At 45.5% G+C, this 18,942-nt stretch overlaps 1 protein-coding gene across 10 annotated transcripts in view; it reads right to left on the reverse strand.

Annotated features, from left to right (window-relative positions):
• The window catches only part of ARHGAP26 (Rho GTPase activating protein 26), a 431,053-nt gene that overhangs the window by 347,704 nt on the left and 64,407 nt on the right, over positions 1-18,942 (reverse strand). The gene's annotated exons all lie outside the window — the stretch shown is intronic.

Here is an 18,942-nt window from a genome sequence, read left to right on the forward strand (position 1 = left end):
GAAGGAAAACACACAAACACACACATACATACACACACACACACACACACACACACACAAACAACACTATCTTTTGGAGGAAATGTTTCTCAAGTTGGCTTTTGAAGTTCACCTGAATCACATCACTCCAGATTTACTATATCAGAAATTCTGGGAATCAAATGTGGAAATTAGATTTGGAAATCAAACCTGGAAATCACAGTAAGTTTAAAAACCACTGTTATAAGAAGACAGTGTTGAGTAATTTGTTTAACTATGAGGGAACTGGAAGAAGTGAATGACACTGAACCTGAGAAAGCAGACAAACAAGAAAGAAAAGGAAAGCGAGGTCCTGTAGACCCGGAAAGTCCCTGGCAACACGCCTGCAAGAAAGCGGCAGGAAACTGTTCCCAGAGGAGAGAAGGACCATGGAAAAACCCTAGACCATTGTTGGCTCAGGTCATTAATTATTCTGGCCATTTTACGCTGGTGGCCACTTCCTCCTCTCTCAAGGTGCCTGAGGGACAGTCAGGAAGAAACCCTGACATCTGCCCCCTCGCTGCAGGAAGGACAGGGTGACGCGACCGAGGACGGCATGAGTAGGGCCACTCCCACAGTCTCACAGCTCCGTTTAGGCACTGAAAGGATGAATCCTATACCTGCGAGCCCTTGCTAGACACAGGAATTCTGCCACGGCTGGCCAGCCCTCCCCATAACCAAGTCTGTGGCCTGCTGTCAACCCAGAAGCCTCAAGGAATGAGAAGACCCCTAGGAAGCCTCCCAGCACTGTTCTAGCAACTTCAGCATCCCCTCCTGTGATGAGCCAAATAATGTCCCCCAAATTCTTGTCTACCTGGAACCTTAGAATGCGAGCTTATTTGGAAATAGGGTCTTTGCAGATGTAATTACTTAAGATACAGTCATACTGAATTAAAATGGGGCCTAAATCCAATGACTGGTGTCCTTCTAAGAGGAGGAGGAGAGGACAGAGACACACAGGGAAGGAGGAGGCAGACACTGGAGTGATGCAGCTACAAGCCGAGGAACACCAAGGACTGCCAGGAGCCACCAAAGCTAGGAAGAGGCCAAGAAAGCTCCTTCCCTAGCACCCGCAGAGGTGTTGTTTTAAGCCACCGAGTCTGTGGTCATTTGTTAGGTCAGCCACAGGAAGCCCTCTTAGGAAGCCAGAGTCTTTAAAGTCATACTGTTACCAAAATCTAAGGGGTTCTGCAACCACACAAAAAGGAATACTTGCTGTTCAGATACTGGAGATGGCCTGGTCCTAGCCTCTGTGAGAGCTGCTCTCCACATTCAGGCCACCCCAGCTTCTTTCCCAGATCAGCACCCTCAGAGATCTTCTTCCACCCTGCCCGACCCTGCCAGCACCTAGCTCCCTCGAGGGAACCCTTCCCAGTGCGGCTTCTCACACACTGCCCTCCACCCCCCACCCCAGGCTGGCCCCCACCATGGGCTGATGCACCTGGATCTCTCCCTCTAAGCACTCTCTACACCTGCTCAGTGTGGGCAGAGACCAGGTCAGTCCTGTACTCCAACACAGCGCAATGACCACCACAGCTCAGTACGAGGAGAGGCTGAAATAATGCCACTGAGCACACGCGTGTAGTTATCAGTATTCACAGACATCCCTCATTCTTCCTTACTTGGACCAGATATCTTCTGTGTGACTTCTCACAGCTGTGACTATACTCATGTTAAAGCATGTCCCACACTATACAGATCACTCATCTATTCTATTATTCGTGAAAAAAAAACTACCTACGTGCCTGATATACTTGTCACTGGAGAGACAAAGGTAAGCAAAAATCAGACAAAGCCCCTGTCTTCACAGCATTACAAATGATGGTGAGGGGGTATCAGTCATTAATAACCTCACATTAGAGCTGAAAAACAATAGAACAATCTTGTTCCTAAGCCTATCTCCTCTATTAAGTTATTTCCTACTCGGGGTTCCTACAACCTAGAACAGTGGCTGCCACATAACAGGCGATCAGTAATACTGAGTGGCTGGAGAACGAATAGCTTGAAGATGGGTGGGTGGATGGATGGAAGAAGGGAGGGAGGGTGGGTGGCTAGGTGGGCAGGTAGGCAGGCAAGGTGTGTGGTACATAACAATCTGTCAATAATAGGATAGGTGGATACATGGATGGATGAATGGACAGAAATATGTATGGATACAGTGCCTGGTACATAACAGGTAGTCAATAGTGATGGACAGATGGAAGGATGGATGAATATATAGGGAGCAAAGCACCTGGGATGAGACTTGCACAAAATACAACTTAAAAGTACAAAAGTTGCCACAGCCGTTTGAAGTGGTACCTCTGGAAAAACCGCATTTCATCACAAACCAACCAGCTGCCACCTAGCATCTGAAAGAAACAGTAACTGTGAATGAATCTTGCGTCCACCTCTCCTGTTAACATTTAGAAGAAAATCAGACTACTAACACAAATATGCTATCTCTTGTTTCCCACCTTCCCCTTACTTCCTGTAGTGGGGGTTTTAAAAGCCTGTTTTGCTGGTTCTTTTCTACCACGGAGAGTATTTATAGCTCTAAAATGTTGACTCTTGCCAAATGCACACCAAAGACCACTACCTGGTTGTGTCATTTTTAATTATTATTTTTGTGCTGCTTCTTTTAGCAGCGAAGAAAGACTTTTCTCTGAGGTCATCAGAGCTGACTCTGAAAATTCCATTGTCATTTATGAGGCAGGGGGTAGGTAGGGGAGGGAAGAGGCAGGGAGGGTGGGTTATATCACAAGCTGGAGAGAGAAAAAAAGATATCTGGGGGTCCTTGTAACAGCATACAGTTAAAGCGCCCTTCTATGGCAACCTGTAACATCGAAACAGTTTACAGTAAAAAGCAAACTAGCAGAGCTCCAACATAAATGTTTAACCTTGCATAGAACAGTTGGGTCTCGGAAGGACAGCAAATGTCCCCATGTACCTCATTTTTGGGTCTGGCTTGTGTCATGGTGGATTCCCTGTACTTCCAGGGTTTCCTTAGAGTCACATCAGTAATGAAGTAATTCAGACCCCAAGAGGCCTTTCTCCCCTTTGATTTCCTCTGATGAAGGTAAGAACAACTTTGAGTCTCTGGGAACTCAGTCCTCTGTGTTCCCAATTCAGGCCCAACAGCACCATGTATCTATGCTGGCAATGGGGTGAATGAATAAACCTCTTCACCTCCCCACTGAGGGCCTCCTAGGTGGCAGGGACTATGGGAGGCAATGAGAAAACAACACTGAACTAAACTGACCTAGTTCTTGTTCCCCAACATGCAACCTGCTGCAGACAGACACTCAAAGACACACACACACACACACACACACACATACACGCACGCTATAGTCATCTAAAATTCCATGGCAAGAACATAAAAATGCACATGATGGCTAGAAAGGAATGCTGTGACAAGGAGGAAAGCAGAACACCCACCCCACCCCCCAACCCCCGCCACAGTCCTTGTGAAGCAGTAGGCCGGCCACATGCCAGGCCAGGCCAAAGGGTAAAGTGTCTTATCAGCTACGGAGGAAGAAAACACATAGGCATTAAGAAATCCCCCAATGCTGTGGAGATGGCTTCAGATGTATATACAGATGTCAGAATTTATCAAATTGTACAATTTTACACATGCAGTTTCTGGGTGCTAATTAAGCAGTTAAAAAAAAAAAGAAAAAGAAAAAGATTTCCCCCAAAGGTGCTACCTACTCTCATGATATCCAAGATGATGAAGGATCCTATAGCTACAAACTAACAAAAATGACCTAGCTACATCTCAACATGCCGCCCAACCATACTGCTGTGCTCGATCCAATCACAGCTTCACTTACTCATCCCAAAAGATTTATTAAACACATACTATGGGCCAGTTACTATCCACTTGCAATCTCCATTATATTACAAACAAAACATGCATAAGCAAGGTCTCCTGGAACTCATAGCTTCCTACAAATACACACCCAAGTAGAAAAGATAGGTGCTGTCTACATACTCAGAATGACTGGTGACAAACCCAAACAGGGAGTGAAGGCTAAGTCTGAAGGATTTTCAACATCGTGATAAACAATTTATTGAAAGCTCACTATCTACCCAGCCCCTAAGTGCTTTAAAGATATCATTTCATTCTCCCAAAATCCCTTTGACAAGGTACCATCGTTTAAATCCCTCTTACAAATGGGAGAATTGTCAGTAAGTGACAGAACCAAGCTATAAACCCAGGAACCTGACTCTAGACTCCCATAATTTTAAAATCTAAGCTACACCACCATAAGGATAATTTGCCCATTAATTGCCCCAGAAAGCTACTTTATAGTCAGAATGATTCTTCCAGTCCCAACTCTGCGGAGCAGAATCTCTGACCCTCCCCATCAGTACTTCCACCACCTCTGCAACTTGACTCAGGCAAGTTTGAGAAGTGACGGAGGTCAAAGGTTTCAGAGCAGCAGACCTCTGCAAAAGGGCGACTGCCTCTGACATCTCTCTGTGGGAAGGGAAGGGTTCAGTGTCATGAAACTTCAACGGGATGAGGAAAGACAACAGCTTGATTCCATGCCTGCAAGCAGGGTGTACCCAGGGCTTCTGGCTGGTAAAATTTTCTGATCTGTCAGTCTTTTAAGACACAAGTAAGACACACACACTTCCAGGGCAAGATCACTACTGTGATGACAGAGTCCAGGGGAACGCTGAGTCCTCCTCTGAATCAAATGTACCATCCCCCACCCGGGACACTCAACCAGCTCATGTAAAAAATCAATCCAACTGCTGGCAATTGACAGGCAACAAGGAGCCAAAATGCATCACCATTCAAGAATGCATGTGAGAAGTGAGGAAAAAGCCCTGTGGTTCCAAGGCATAGGCATATTTATTAATAGCACAGCCCCCATCATTAGTATCATCTAGGGAAAAATAAAATATATCTGCTCCTAGACAGCCTCCATAAAGAAACCCAACTCTGAATTTCATGAGATACAAGGATGGTTTTAAGAATCTAGATCTTGCCACACTGGCTTTGTTTCCCAAGAAAGCCTTTCACCTTGGCCAGCAGACACATTTGTAAAGAGGAGTCTGACAATGCCTCTGCAGAGGGCTAGTCCCATGTCTCCAGAGGACAATGGGCTCCGCTCGACAACACCCACTAACACCTGTGAACATCCCACAACTCCTCAAAGGAGAAATAATTCCCTTTTGAGAAGTGCCTCTTCCAAACTACCTCTGGCTGCTCAGAGCCCCTACCTGGTAAACCATCCCCTAATGCTTTACCCTACTGCTTACCTCCCACATAAGGCCCTTTCCTCATTATCATTTCTCTGCACAGCACTGCCTGCCTCTTCAGAGAAAACAAATAGAATCCTCTGGAGCACTTTTCATTGCTTTATCAAGCTCTGGAGAAAGGACAGCCAGCAAATCCAAACTACTGCTAGAATACAGTTAACCTCTATCTTCTTGGCCAAAGTGAACCATCTTTCCAAGGTTGAGGAGGGGGTGTGTGCCTATGTACAACAAACCCTAGAAATATACAGACCCCATGAACAATCTGCCATGACTCGGGCAAATCTTCTCCCCTCTCTGGACCTCAGTCTGATGAAGAACAGGAAAGGGACTGGGGCTGCCATAGGGAAGTCTGGGAATCAGGTACACATGGTGGTGGCAGGGGGCAGGACTGGAGAGATCAGTAACACAGACAAACACATCATTTGGTCTGGAAGGCTAGCGGGGCCAGAAACCTTGGCAAGACCCACAGGACACAGAAGATGAGCTAGGAAGGGATTCTCAGAAGGAGGAAAGGAAGCCTGGAGAACATCCAGTCAATGAAGGCAAAAAAGGAGTCCTAAGAAAGGAGAGGAATGCTAAGAAGAATCTGGTTTAGTCAACTAGATTGTTCCAGGGACTATGAGACAGTAGGTTCAAGAGTGAACTAGGGGCAAGAGCCAGATTTCCGGGCTTTGGGGGGTAAAACAATAAAGACAGTAAATACAGAATATTCTTTTAAGCAATCTACCTATGAAAAAGGCGGACAGCACAGGATGGCACGTAAATGGGAAAAGTACAAAGGGAATTTTTGTTGGGATTGCCTCCCCACCCCCACCCCGCCTCCTTGTTTTAAAGATAATAAAGACTTCAGCATGCTTGCAGACAAAGAGGAAAATATCCACTGACAGAGTGGTCTAATGATGCCCTGACCAGGGAATGAGGCTCTGGGGCATTAAATTAGTGGAACAAGCGTTCAGAGGCAGAAGGGCTATAACTAAGAGGACAAGCATTAAGAGGGCCAGTGGGTTAGCCTTGGGGAGGAGGGGAACTGCTTGTTCTACTGAGTAACTGTGTTGGGGACAGTTCCTTTTTCTCTCCACCCATATAGCACAAGATACTCAAAAACCACAGGGTGGGTAATATGTGACCATAGACATACACCTTCCCAACCACCCTTCTTCTCTGTGGAAGACCAGTCAATACACAGGCGAGTGCTTTGGGAGGGGGAACAAAAGGCATGGCTGCTGCCGCAACATCTGTTCTGAAGTCTTTCGGGTTTGGGTTATTGTTTTTGGCTGTTTATGTTGGTTTTTGATATGGGAACCTGTCTCTCCCAAGAGTGAGAAATACTAGAGAGAGGACAAAGTCCAACCCACTTCACCATGAAAACCTACTTTAATTGCCTTAGCTACGGTAAAAAGTATCTTGTCTTCTCGATGGTTTCAATCTATCAAGACCTTTTTTCTGAAAACTGTAGGCTTTCATTCCCATCTCTTTACCCCCTTTTAAGCTGCTATTTGTGGCTCAGAAAAGATGGTAATAAACCCCCTCTCTTTTTTTTAGATCAAGTTGGAGCTTGGGATGGAATTGTCATGGAACTGATAAATAGCACAGCAGAGACAGTCAGTCAAGGATCAACTGAATCACTACCTCCACTTCAAAAAGAATTTGGGGCAAAGATAACTAGTTGCTCCTGGGATCTTTAACACCAACATTCATCCTCTGGCAGCCACTACTGAGTAAAGCCCAGAAACCAAACAGGAGGGAAACAAGCCTCTGAATGCTTGTTCCACTAATTTAACGCATGACCCATGAATCAGAAGCCCACAAGCCATGCCTGGACTACAGTGACAGAGCAGGTTCCTCTTCCCCTGTAGCCTGCTCTAGAAAAACCCAATGCAAGAAAATCAGAAAAAAGGATCTTATGTTAGGGCTCAGATGTTCAAAACTAAAGTAATTCTTTGCCCTAAAGAATCCATTGCAGTCAGGCTTTTTTCATGTGGTGCTCACCTTGGCAGCATCTACACCATCTACACAAGAGAGATTTGCACACAACTTTTCTCTAACAATACATCAAATGAGGAGTATTTGTCCTTTACTGATGAGCCAGGGCCTGAGAACCACCTAGAGTGAGTGTGATCACAGACAATATAGAAAAATAGGAAGAGAGTAAAGAGGGGAAACATAATTGGGAAAACCACAAAGCCACACATGATACTTACTTCCAACAAGCTTTTACTTTGTCCAAGGTTCTACGGTCTCAAATGTAAAGAACCCCAAGGAGAGAGATGGCCACCCAGTCCTATATCTCCTATATCTCCTGTTACCAACAGAATGCTGCCCAACAGCTCAGAGAGGAGCTGATTCACAGTTCCAGGGAAAACCAAAACTAGTGTCTAGAGTGACTTACAGTTTAAGTAAGGTGGCTGAGAAGGTCAAGGTTTTACAGCAGAAATAAACAATCCCAGGTCTCACTATTAGCAGAAATCCCTTCTCCAACTGAAGTTCAAAATTCCTTCCTCCCAGATCGCTCCCCGTCACCAATGAAAGCTTTCCCACCTCCAGACACTGCCATTCAGTTGGAATGAAGAACTTTATATGGAGCCCCTCCCAGGCACAGCCTCTACCATAGGTTAGAACAAACCCAGCCCAGGCCCCATCCTCATGGGGCTTACACAGCCCTGCTTCTTTTGCTGTGGATCAGAGGGTTCCTGAGCTCACAAAGCACCGAATTCCCAGCGCCGAGCATTTGCCCTTGCTGTTCCCTCCACTGACGATGTTCAGCTTCCCCATCTCCACTGGTCCAGATGGGCCAAACTTTCAAATGCCATCTCCTCCATGAAGTCCTCCCCTATCTCATGCCAGCCTGCCTGCAGCATCTCCCTCCATCCCCACAAAGCAGGTGCCACTTCCCTCCCTTGGACCTCTTCATGACACTCTATGCCATTTAATATCAGTTAGAATGTTACTGTCCTTTGCTGAAACCACTGTGACCTGGGTAAGGACAGCCTCTCCAAGGCTGGGTTTCATTATCTTTAAAACAAGGAGAGAAGAATAGCTAATAATAAGAGGAAAAATAGCCAACTTTTACTGAGGTCTTACTATCCACCAGAGGAATGCTTATGAACACTACCTCATTTGCTTCTCAAAATCCTAGGAAGTAAATAGGCACTGTGAACCCCACTTCACAGATGAGAAAAACAAAAGGTCAGAGAGGCTGACTAATTTGCCGCAGGTCCACAGACAGCAAGCCAAAAGGCAGAGATTCTCACTCCAGAAGTCCTACATCTGGGCCCTCTCTCAATCACTATTCCCTACTGCCCCGCTCCCTTCAGCTTCCTATCTACCTCACAGAGTTGTTCTGAGATAATACATGAGAAATCCTTAGCACGTTGGCTGGTTCTGGGTCTTTCTGTCCCCATGGTAACATCCGTTAAGGGAGAGCTACTGACATATATCTATGCTTTAATCATACTAATCAACAGATAATGAAGGAAGGAATGAAATGAAAAGAATGAAGGACATCTGCTAAACTACCAAAATAAGAGAACAAAGTGTCTTACAAGTGGTTACTTGACATCCTATACACAGGATCTCACAGGACAGCATAAAATGTAGCCTCTTCTCCCTAATGTCTTTCACACCATGCAGTCTTTACTCAGGGTACAAAGGGAAAGACGGGAAGATGTGGGGAGGTCAGAGTCACAGCCACAAGTGAGGAGGGGAGACACAGCACATCACAAAGCAGCAGGCCCAGGTCTGCAGCCCTCACTAGGACAAAATCCCCCCAGAGGGAAATCCCATCCAAATCCTCTTTGCCAGAGTGAAGGAGGTCAAAGAGACTAATCCTCCAAAGGACCTGAAATTCTGGCTCGCCTGTGCCACACCAAGGACAGCCTCCTGGAAGCAAGAAGACGGGCATGAATGTCACATGCCACACCCTATTCTGTGCTGACTTGTCCTGGCTTCACACATGCACCGCAGCTCCTACCTAAGCACAGACACCACCTCAGTCATGTGACTTTGGGCAGGTCACTGGCCCGTCCAAGCCTCAGCATTCCCATCTGGAGAATCTGTTAATAGCAGAGCCACCTTCACAGTGGTCATGGGAAGAGCAAACAGGTAATCCACAGAGCCAGTGTCTAGCATGTAAGGAGCACCTGATTTGTGTCAGCTATAAATGTGGACATTTATAGGGGCCCAGAGGGACCTGAACGGTGCAGTGCATGGTCTTTGCTTTCCACGTGCAGTTGCTTGGCCCTATGAACTCCAAGCAGCCAGGGCACGGTTCTGTACACGGATACCTTACGTGGCCAATTTCACCTGGAACACAAACTACCTCTTTGACAGCAAGAACTCAAAATGCAGTTGGTCTTAGAGGTGAGGAAAAGGCTTTGTGGGTGGGGTAGGGAGACAAAAATGGGGAAAATGCAACCAGGGAAACAGAAGAAAAGGATGTCGCCTAACCAGCTGCCAACAGGCCAAGAGCTGTGTTGGTGGCAAGCCCAGACTGGGGAGTTGGGGTGGGAGAGCAACAGATCTCTATGCAGACTCAGCGCTTAGTCCAACCTATCAAGAGACCTGAGGGTCAGTCCTGTCCCTGAAGCCGACATGGCAAATATCCGCCAGCCAGAAGATCGGGCCGCCAGCAAGTGGGACATCCGCCAGGGCTGACACTCAGTTGCCTTGGCTAGTTTTAGTATTCAGAAACTGAAATGTCTCTGGACATAAACAGTACACACAGAAGTCTCTTCCTTTTCTAAAAATACACATCTGCAGTTAGGCACTGAAAAGGCCATCTAGAACACAAAACAAAGCTGGCAGCCGCAGAGGGAGGAAAAGCATTTCCTTGATCAACAGCAAAGGGTGAGAAATGAGCCTTCAGCCCAGAAGCTGACTCCTGTCTCTGAAGCTCTGTGATTGATAGAGACTGGACCTGACTCCCACCTTGTCCGCTTGCTATTCTCACTTAACTTCTCTCAGCCTCCGTTTCCTCATCTGCAAAGTGGGATGGGTAACAGTATCTACCTGGGTGGTTTCTTTAAGGACTAGAAACGATGACTGCCAGGCACCTAACACGGCTGCTGACACAGAGCAGGCCACGGTACACAGCAGCTCTGTTATTCCTCCCATCCCAGAGTCGGCTGCCCCTCCCCTTTCCTCCCTCTCTCATCTCCGAAATAACCCCGCCAAGGAAGACACAGCCGGATTTTCCCTCCAGAGCTGCAGCTCCCAAAGGACACTGCTGGTGCTTATTCTGGGCAGCAACGCCAGGGCCAAAACATCAGGAGGCTGCTTGTTAGTGAATGGAGCAGAGGAGCAGGAAGCCACGTCCCTGTAGGCCTCACAGAAGGGCTTTTCTACACACCCCAGCCTCGGCCAAGGGTCAGCAGGGGTCAGAGGGACAATGTGGAGAGGTCCCTGAGGAAAGGAGGCTACAACTGTCTAAAGGGTCTCCTTCTGGAGTTCGCAGACAAGGAGCTTTGTAAGGTCCTGAACCCTGAGAAAGTGAGTGTGATTTGGATAAACATGCATTTTCTTGGGAGAGAGTCCAGAACAACCATCAGAATTCTCAACAGTCTGTGACACTCCCCTCAAGGAAAAAAAAAAAAAAAAAGCTTCAACACCACCCACTCATTAAGGGAAAACAAGAATCTCTGAAAATGAATAACATAAGACAATCTCTCATTTTTAGCTCACATGTACTGATACCAGGTGCTTTCCCATGTGTTAGCTCACTTGGTCCCTACAACAGTGGAAGGAGACAGCATCCCCAGGTGAGGAAGCAGGCTCAGAGGAGGCTGCCACTTACCAAGGCCCCTTAATCAGCAAATGGCAGAGCCAGGACTCAACCCCTAGAATATCTGAAGCCAGAGCTCAGGATCCTAATCACCACATCACTGTCACCTTCTCCAGGCCAAGCTTCAGGTCTTATGAACTAGAAGGAAGGGCAACAGGGAAGTGGAATGGGAGGAAAAACTGCTTGTCATCTTAGAGTTCAACAGCCTTTCCACTGTACCCATCCTGACCCATGTCTTCACACCCTGAGATTAAGAACTTTTCTAGATATTAGAAAAAAATCAAGAAGTCATAACAGTATATATAAAAAGCTGGAGTGTGTGCTTTCAGTACCAAAGGCCTCTATTTCCTGGCTGGAAAAATGGAGATTATGCATTACTACTCTATGCACGTCCGGCACGTTGTAAGCATTCAATGAATGGTAGGCATAACTGTCAATATTACAGTCTGGTGAGAGAGCATGTCTAGCAATCTAAGGTGCACTCTATATGCTGATGAACCTCCCACTATTTCCTTCCATGAGTCCATCCCCTGCATCCTAACTCTGCTCAGATGCTGGTGAGAGACAGGCCTCAATCTGGCTCCCAGGAGTGATCACTCTTCCCCCACAGCTGCAAGCTCAGGAAGCCAGCAGGAGTAGCCCAGGTCCCACAGCCAACTAACCGACGCCATCCAAGGTGCCGAGAGGTCCTGGTCCAGGGTGATTACAAGAGGTAAGGAATATTCATGGCGAGCTTCTCCAGATGCAGAAAAACAAAACAAAACAGAAATAAGTTTAAGAAGTTATCAAAGATGGGCAGGTCCACCTCTGAGCCTCATAAGACAACAGATGCCAACAACTCCAGGGTTTTGGCAGACCAGGGTTTGGAGGACAAAGGTTTGGGCGACCTTGGACTCAAAGCCTCTTCATCCCTACAAGAAATTCATCTAACTGATGGGATTTTTCAAGGAAGGTCATTTTCTTGACTTTGTCCCACTCTTCACAGAATATACAATCAAGTCTCCATACATAAATGGCACCTGTTATTGTTAACAGTTGTTTTATGCATTAAACAATTTTACTATGTGCTTAGCTCTTTCCATAAATTATTTCATCTGACCCTCAAAAGTTCATTTTGAGGAAACTGCCATCCAATTTTACAGATAGGAAATTGGCCTAAGAAAGGTTAAGTAGTCCATCCAAGGTAACAGGGCTGGTAGGTGACAAAAATTTCTAAATGCCATTCTCTTAACAACTATGTATGTACAGATAAAATACTGGGTTCCACCCAGGGGGCCTCTGGACACCTTTTTCTCCTACTCCTTCCAGAAATATACGAACTTAGGGGCGCCTGGGTGGCTCAGTCGTTAAGCATCTGCCTTCAGCTCAGGTCATGACCCCAGGGTCCTGGGATCGAGCCCCACATCGGGCTCCCTGCTCAGCAGGAAGCCTGCTTCTCCCTCTCCCACTCTCCCTGCTTGTGTTCCTTCTCTTGCTTTGTCTCTCTCGGTCAAATAAATAAATGAAATCTTAAAAAAAAACAAACATATGAACTTATTCCACTCTATCCTAATCCAAAAGACTTTTTATGCAGAGTACTGAGCCCAAGATAAACTGTGCTAACTGGAGGGTCACCTATAATCAGAAATACACGAGACAAAGGCATAAATGACACAAGTTAATATCCTACACTCCAGGTGAGACTATTAACAGTAAAGGAAAGGGGAATATGACCACAAACCTTCTGTCTCACACATTCACATGCCCAGAACATTCCACACTCCTGTGTTCAAAAACAATTTCAAGAAAAGATGCCTTCTCACAAGACAATGAAGTTCTGGAAATGTTAGTGGATTATCTGTAGAACAAGGAAAGGTGACCACAGAAGAATGCAGGAAAAATATCACTTGGAAAAAAAGCAAACCCCTAACACCCTGCAAGTGTTCTCCATTAGATTTCCCAAAGCAAGTCATGACTTTGGAACCAACCCGTTAACACAAATCAAAATAATCTGAACCAAATGTTCCCATTTAAAGGCCCTTTCCCCCCTGAAGAGTTGTACAATGTTCTACAAGGGGAAATGCACTCTCACACACCAGGCCACCTCACTCTGATAATTACCACCAGACTTGAGGCTTCAGGGGCTCTGACCAAGCCAGCAAAAGTCTATGAACCCCAAAACCAAGAGCAGAGATCACAAGGGAGGTGGGGAGAGGTAGACACAATGAATGTGGGAAATTTTGCAACAGAACCTCCCTCTGGAAATAAAACACCCTCTCCCTCTCTTTCTGGATTTTTGTTCCTAGAAGTCTTCCTTTAGCAGGACTCACACACCACACTACTCCACTTGCCTCCACCCTTTTCCACTGGCCACCTCCTTTGCTCCAGCCAGAGGATCTGTCACTTAGCAACAACTCTCCAACAAAAATATGAAGCCAAGATGAAGTCAGGCTTTTGACATCTCTTGCTCCCTAGCACTCACAGGATAAGCTTCAGGTAGAGCCAACAAATCTACAGGTTCCATTAGACCTGGGTTCAGATCAAGAGGGGCACTGCAGAGGGACCTTCACTCAGTGTCACTAGTCACCCTGGAACACTCCGGCCAGGGCAAAGGGTTCTTATTCAACTTCGAGGATGCAAGGACTCAATACACTGCAGGAAGCACAGCCTTCCACCTGCTCTCATCTAAGCATTCTTCCATTATCCTTTAAGCATGCTGGTACTGATGTTCTGCATTTGCGCCAATACATCTTCCAGTGTAGGACACTGGCTGAGCACCACAATAACTGACCCCCGCGATCACCTCCTCAGAGACCTTCAGTGACACTTCACCTAGAGTCAGTCCCTCCCTATCACCTAGGATTGGTTTCTTTCCAGGTTATTTTTATGACTTATTTTGTCTGGTTGATTTCTTTTTTGTCTGCCTCCGTGAACCTGATTACAATTTATCCTCAGCCCAAAAGCTGACCAGAGAAGGCTAACAATTACTGTTTATTATATGGATAGGATAAGATGGTGAAAGGCAAATCACATAGAAGCCCTAATAGATTCTTAAGTGGGAAGAGACATATCCTAACATTACTAACCTCCCTAAATAACCTGTTACTGATCCAGTTTTCATAAACTTATAAAATCTCTTCTTATATCTTTTCACACTTTCAGTCTTAGGGAAAATAAATCAATGACATGTGTTTACTGTGTGGAAGTAATACTTCTTTTTATGTTCCTCAATTACCTCTATTGAACCTTTCTTCAGAGGGGAAGGGGGAGAAATAAAACTGGCAGATAGTGAAGGTGTGGCTAATCCAACTATTATTTTAGGATTTTGTCAGCAAGCTATGCTTACCACAGCCATTCCTTGACAATTTCATCTCCACTTACAGATGGAGCACATACATGGAGACCCGGACAAGAAGGCTAAGTGAAACTCCTCAGAAGTCTTTTCTGATGACTGGTGGCCAACTAACTCGGAACACATAACATCAATGCAATTACCACCTATCCCAGGGTTTCCCCATCTGTTTACACAGGAATCTTGTAACTATTTGAAATTCTTATCCATTGACTTGTGTACGGTCTCCCTTTTCTGCAAGAATCTAAGTTTCATGTAAAGGAAAACCTTGTCTGTCTTGTTCCTAAGCTCCCTCCAACATTTTAAGGCCCCATTAAACAACTGTCAAAAGAACTTACAGTAACTAAGCACTTTGAGAAGTTGCCTAGACTTTTGGACAAAGAAATCTGTTCCCTTGTAGAAGAAAAAATAATCTATGGATTATTCCTTCATGATGAGGTAAGGCTTTGCCAGGCACTCCCCATTATATATATATGTACATGGCTCTGAGTAAACTCAGTTCAGATTCTACCCAAAAACTGCTTAGGTTTTAGCATTTTGAGCATCTGCAAATTCATAAATCACACTAACTATGAGAAATAAAGGGACTCAATTAACTACTCAGGCCCTGAAAGAGCCTATTTAGCACGAGCAGAGTCGATACTTTTGTGGCAGATTATACGGTCCAAAGATGGTCATACTAGTACAGCCCATTCCACCTGTTATTCTTACAATGAATGAGACAAGACACTCCTCCATCAAGCAGTAGGGCCTCTGTCCCCCTCTCCCTAAACCCAGTGGGACACTGCAAGAGGCTCAAGCAAAAGAAAATGGCAAAAGTGACACTGCATGACTTCAGAAGCTGGGTCATAAGAAGCACTATGGCATCTCTCTAGTATGCACCACCCCACACCCCAACCGCCCCCCCCGCCCCGCCCCGGCCCAGGCAAAGGACTTTGGAGCCCAGAGCCACCTTGTGGAGGCTAAGCCACCATGCTGAAGACACCCTATGGAGAGACCATATAAAGGGAAGACCAGATCTTCCCACTTAAAGAGCTCTTTTAGTCCTCTGAGCCCAGATCCCAGACAGGTGAGCAAGGATTCAGAAGATCCCAGCCCCCAGCCCTCAAGTTCCTCCAATATCACGTGCAGTAGAAACAAGCTACTCCGATGAGTCCTGCCCACCCTGCAGGTCAGTCAGTAAAATCAGTACAGCTAGAAAACCATCAAGTTTGGACAGTCCCTCACCGGCGCTTCTCTGGCCACGTTCTACGGGATGGGGTCTCACTCCATGTGCAACTGGAGGGTGAAATGTAAAAAACGCCAAAATCTCCAGGCCAAGTAATGTCATAAAACAAGCAGAAAAGATACCAGACCACAAAGCACAGAAGTTTTTCCAAGTTCTCCAGTCTGAGCTCTTTGGACTTTGAAGCAGTCTGACCCTTGGACTAGCTGCCACCTTCTCCCTTCACCGTCCGTTTCTTTGGCACTGACAGAGACTACAAAATGAGAACATTTCCCTGATGAACAAATTCTTTTTACCAGCTTGTTTACTCTCAGGAAACCCTCATTCCAGAACTTTTGTTTTGTTTTGTTTTAAATGCTGAGTTGTTTTTTTTTTTTAATTTTATGTATTTGAGAGAGAGAGAGAGAGAAACAGCACGAGAGGGGAGAGGGTCAGAGGGAGAAGCAGACTCCCCGCTGAGCAGGGAGCCCGATGCGGGACTCGATCCCAGGACTCCAGGATCATGACCTGAGCTGAAGGCAGTTGCTTAACCAACTAAGCCACCCAGGCACCCACTTTTTTTGTTTTGAATAAGCCAGAATAAGGATTATTCATCTGTGTGAGGTCTCTCTTAGGTCTGTTTCAGAAGACTATCAACCAAACCTGGAGGGATACTCTCATAATGAAAAAAAATCCTTTAAATTTTAATATTTACTGTAAGAATAATTCATATGCATTATCTACTATCCCACATGGGTTTCAGTATCAGACACACATGAGATTCAAAAACCAGTTCTGTCACATGCTAGCTGTGTGACCTTGGGCAAGCTGACATTGGTTTATTATGTCTGTGAAACCGCCAATAACTCTCAAAGAGGTGTTATAAACATTCAATGAGGTTATTGCAGCTAACACTTATAAAGGGCTTACCATATGCCAAGCACTGTTCTAAGTGGCTGAAGGTGCTCAGATCATACGTACCACACGATGGGTACTCCTTAAGCTGTAGATGCCATGAGCATCATTAGTACTAATATTATTAGATGACGATTAGTTCCCATGACAATGGCCATAATGCCTGTGGGATAACTTTATGAATATCAACTCATTATAGCACAAGAGCAATGAAGTTCAAATCCACAGTCAGTTCCAACAACTCATCTCAAACTCCTATAAATGTAAACCCCTAAGATGCTTAAGAATCATCCGAAGTGTCTGTTAAAATGAAGATGCACAGCAACACCTCCAGAGATTTTGATTTAATAGTCTGGGACAGAGTCCAAAGAAGTTGCTTTCTTAACACCTCCATTCCTTCATGGGTGATTCCGGCAAATCCTGCCCTACAGATATCTGGACTGTATCAATCATGACACCATAGAAAGAGTATTAGCCAAGAGTCAGAGATTCTGGATTCTAGGGGCAAAGCTGAGAGTTCTACAACTTTGACACAGTGACTGGGTTTCAGTGTCCTCATCTACAAAATGAAGGTAGATCATCCCAAAGGTGCCTTCTTTTCCAAAACTGATCCTATAACATGAATACTAGACCAAGTCCCTCAGGTAACCTTGTTTTGTGCATTTGGAGCAAGTGAACTAAGAGCTATCATTTATTAAGCCCCCACTATGTGCAAGACACTGTTTGAGATGCTTAATCCATTTATTTCTAAAAGTCTCAAGCATCCGAAGTCTATGTAAGAGGTTCAATAAGCTCACTGAGGTGACACAGCCAACATTGTTAAGAGCCTTCATTCTGCCCCAGACTTACCTAACCCAACACTGGTTCTGACACCATTATGCCTTTGGCCATCTCACTACAAAGTTCATTTTCTTTGCATTTCTTTGCTTTTGTTCAGTTGAGAGTTAGAGGTAATGAAAGCTCAAGCCTAAGCTCTTCAGTTCTGCAAAGCACCAAGGGGCAAGAAACAGGGCAAAGGGGAGAGAAGTGGGTACAGCCAGGCACTGCAAACCTAAAAAGTAGGTCTCCTTATCCCTCAAGTGAAGCTCAAGTGAGAGCAGAGGGGGAACAAGATACTGTATCAGAATCACGCCCTTAAGTGTGAGGATCCGCAAGGTAGGTGGTAGAAGAGGAAAGCAGAGAAGTGAACACAAAGCACTGAGGTTGGTCGGCGGGAAAGGGTGAAAAAAAAAACAGAATTTCGCCAAGATCTTTCCTCCCTTTCTTAATTCCTCTCAGGGGAAGAACAGAACTTTCCAACAGAGTATCCTCCACTGAGCTTAGAGATACAATGGGAAAGTTTCTCATGACGTCTACTCTTTTGTTTTCTCTTGCCAAGTAACTTAATGGGAACCTAATCCCAGGCCTACTCGCCTCCAAACTTCATTACTTCATCTCAGGGACTCCAAGGCAAAGTGGAAAGATGACAAGGAGAACAAGTTCCAGATAATGGATTTTATACAAAAACTCTTTTGGTTTCCAAATTTGTTCTGTGAGAGATTTAAAGGGTGTTTGAAGGACATGTGGCACGGGGGAAGTTGCACAGGGAAAAGCACAGGATTTGAAATCAGAAAACCCGGAGCTGGGATCCCAGCACCACATGAGATACGTCCCATCTGACCTCGGGGCAAGTTGTAGAAACATCCTTCAGGCTTCACGTCTGTCAAATGGGGACAATAATACTGACATCACAGACGTGTTTTTAAAAATAAATGAAGCAGGATATGTGAGATGCCTAACATGCTATCTGACCCAAAAATTTTCTTTTCCTTTTTTTTTTTTTTTTTAAGATTTATTTATTTGACAGAGAGAGACACAGGGAGAGAGGGAACACAAGCAGGGGGAGCGGGAGAGGGAGAAGCAGGCTTCCCGCTGAGCAGGGAGCCCGATGCGAGGCTCATTCCCAAGACCCTAGGATCATGACCTGAGCCGAAGGCAGACGCTTAACAACTGAGCCACCCAGGCGCCCCTGACCCAAAGGTTTTCTAACCTGGCAAAGAGGTTAAGCCAAAAGTGAGCTGGTAAGTCTTGTTTCTAGCTGCACATTGTCAAACCTCTCTGAACCACGATGGGGAGACAGAAGACTGGGCCACCCTGAAGTTCTCTTCCAGTCCCCACTCTTGAGTAACCCAGGGACTGCTTCTCCTGGGAAAACTAATGCTTTCAGGATGTGTCAAAACTGCCATGGATGCCAAGGAAAAACCATGCGATTATTTCAGACTGATTACATGAGAGACTCAGAAAAGAGAAAAGGTAGCATACACAATTCACAGTGCTCACCATAGCGCTGTGAATTGTGTAAGACTGTTGAATCACAGACCTGTACCTCTGAAACAAATAATACATTATATGTTAAAAAAAAAAAAAAAAAGGGGGATAGTAGGAAGGGAAAAATGAAGG

Source organism: Halichoerus grypus, chromosome 2 (assembly GCF_964656455.1).
Source record: "Halichoerus grypus chromosome 2, mHalGry1.hap1.1, whole genome shotgun sequence".
NCBI lineage: Eukaryota > Metazoa > Chordata > Mammalia > Carnivora > Phocidae > Halichoerus > Halichoerus grypus.